The sequence below is a fragment of the Enoplosus armatus genome, chromosome 2 (genome assembly GCF_043641665.1).
Source record: "Enoplosus armatus isolate fEnoArm2 chromosome 2, fEnoArm2.hap1, whole genome shotgun sequence".
NCBI lineage: Eukaryota > Metazoa > Chordata > Actinopteri > Centrarchiformes > Enoplosidae > Enoplosus > Enoplosus armatus.
The window spans coordinates 9031057-9033556 of NC_092181.1; the positions used below are offsets into that span (position 1 = coordinate 9031057).

General features: G+C 52.5%; 5 pseudogenes; all 5 read right to left on the reverse strand.

Annotated features, from left to right (window-relative positions):
• Window positions 1–249: 249 nt before the first annotated feature.
• On the reverse strand, window positions 250–369 carry LOC139281760 (5S ribosomal RNA; annotated as a pseudogene).
• Window positions 370–872: 503 nt separating this feature from the next.
• On the reverse strand, window positions 873–991 carry LOC139307630 (5S ribosomal RNA; annotated as a pseudogene).
• A 438-nt stretch (window positions 992–1429) lies between these two features.
• On the reverse strand, window positions 1430–1547 carry LOC139281734 (5S ribosomal RNA; annotated as a pseudogene).
• A 441-nt stretch (window positions 1548–1988) lies between these two features.
• LOC139307588 (5S ribosomal RNA) lies at window positions 1989–2107 on the reverse strand (annotated as a pseudogene).
• Window positions 2108–2462: 355 nt separating this feature from the next.
• Window positions 2463–2500, reverse strand: part of LOC139307418 (5S ribosomal RNA) — a 119-nt pseudogene continuing 81 nt past the window's right edge.

Genomic DNA, 2500 nt, shown 5'->3' on the forward strand with positions numbered 1-2500 from the left:
GATCGGGCGTGTTCAGAGTGGTATGGCCGTAAGCCTGTGGGCCCTTTGCATACACGCTACTTATAGTGTGTATGTGGCAGTGGCATTGGCTCTATATAGTGTGTATGTGGCAGTGGCAGTGGCTCTACATAGTGTGTATGTGACAGTGGCTCTACATAGTGTGTAAGTGACAGTGACAGTGGCTCTTTAAAGCTGTGTGTTTCACTGCTGGAGCATCAACCTGGCTGTCTCTAAAAAGGGAAGTGGAAAAGCTTACAGCACCTGGTATTCCCAGGCGGTCTCCCATCAAAGTGCTAACCAGGCCTGAACCTCCTTAGCTTCCGAGATCAGACGAGATCGGGCGTGTTCAGAGTGTTTATGGCCTTAACCCTGTAAGCCTGTGGGCCCTTCGCATACACGCTCCTTATAGTGTTTATGTGGCAGTGGCATTGTCTCTACATAGTGTGTATGTGGCAGTGGCAGTGGCAGTGGCTCTACATAGTGTGTATGTGACAGTGGCAGTGGCTCTTTATAGTGTGTACGTCACAGAGTCAGTGGCTTTTCATAGTGCGTATGTTACCGCATCGGCAGCTCTTGGCAGCGTCTATGAGCACTGATACCCGTACTTCATCAACAAACTGTGGCCTCCTCAACCCCACGCAGTTTAGCCAGCAGAAAGCTCCAGCAACCTTGCCCACCAGCCCAACTCGTGGGCCCATTCTTAAGCACCTCACCGCGGACGACAGCCTGACAGGCGCGTTCGACGCAGCTTCGTGGCCCTGGTGCTCCATATCTCTGGCACTCTGCTCAAAGCGTGGAGCGTTCAATGAGTTCAGCTGGGTGTTTCACTGCTGGAGCAGCACCCTGGCTGTCTCTAAAAAGGGAAGTGGAAAAGCTTACAGCACCTGGTATTCCCAGGCATTCTCCCATCCAAGTACTAACCAGGCCCGACCCTGCTTAGATTCCGAGATCAGACGAGATCGGGCGTCCTCAGAGTGGTATGGCCGTAAATTTTGGAGCCTTCGCATACACGCTCCTTATAGTGTGTATGTGGCAGTGGCAGTGGCAGTGTCTCTACATAGTGTGTATGTGATAGTGGCTCTACATAGTGTGTATGTGACAGTGGCAGTGGCAGTGGCTCTACATAGTGTGTATGTGACAGTGGCAGTGGCACTTTAAAGTTGGGTGTTTCACTGCTGGAGCAGCACCCTGGCTGTCTCTAAAAAGGTCCCGACCCTGCTTAGCTTCCGAGATCTGAAGAGATCGGGCGTGTTCAGAGTGGTATGGCCGTAAGCCTCTGGGCCCTTCACATACACGCTCCTTATAGTGTGTATGTGGCAGTGGCAGTTTCTCTACATTGTGTGTATGTGACAGTGGCAGTGGCTCTTTAAAGCTAGGTGTTTCACTGCTGGAGCAGCACCCTGGCTGTCTCTAAGAAGGGAAGTGGAAATGCTTACAGCACCTGGTATTCCCAGGCGTTCTACCATCCAAGTACTAACCAGGCCCGACCCTGCTTAGCCTCCGAGATCAGACGAGATGGGGCCTGTCAGAGTGGTATGGCCGTAAGTCTGTGGGACCTTCGCATACACGCTCCTTATAGTGTGTATGTGGCAGTGGCAGTGGCTGTACATAGTGTGTATGTGACAGTGGCTCTACATAGTGTGTATGTGACAGTGGCAGTGGCACTTTAAAGTTGGGTGTTTCACTGCTGGAGCAGCACCCTGGCTGTCTCTAAAAAGGGCCCGACCCTGCTTAGCTTCCGAGATCAGACGAGATCGGGCGTGTTCAGAGTGGTATGGCCGTAAGCATGTAAGCTTGTGGGCACTTTGCATAAACGCTCCTTATAGTGTGTATGTGGCAGTGGCATTGTCTCTATATAGTGTGTATTTGGCAGTGGCATTGGCAGTGGCTTTACATAGAGTGTATGTGACAGTGGCAGTGGCACTTTAAAGTTGGGTGTTTCACTGCTGGAGCAGCGCCCTGGCTGTCTCTAAAAAGTGAAGTGGAAAAGCTTACAGCACCTTGTATTCCCAGGCGGTCTCCCTTCGAAGTACTAACCAGGCCTGACCCTGCTTAGCTTCCTAGATCAGACGAGATCGGGCGTGTTCAGAGTGGTATGGCCGTAAGCCTCTGGCCCCTTCGCATACACGCTCCTTATAGTGTGTATGTGGCAGTGGCAGTGGCAGTGGCTCTACATGGTGTGTATGTGACAGTGGCAGTTGCATTGTCTCTACATAGTGTGTATGTGACAATCCCACGCAGTTCAGCCTGCAGAAAGCTCCAGCAACCTTTCCCACCAGCCCAACTCGTGGGCCCACGCTTAAGCACCTCCCCGCGGACTACAGCTTGACAGGCGCGTCCGACGCAGCTTCGTGGCCCTGGTGCTCCGTATCTCTGGCACTCTGCTCAAGGCGTGGAGCGTTCAGCTGGGTGTTTCACTGCTGGAGCAGCACCCTGGCTGTCTCTAAAAAGGGAAGTGGAAAAGCTTACAGCACCTGGTATTGCCAGGCATTCTCCCATC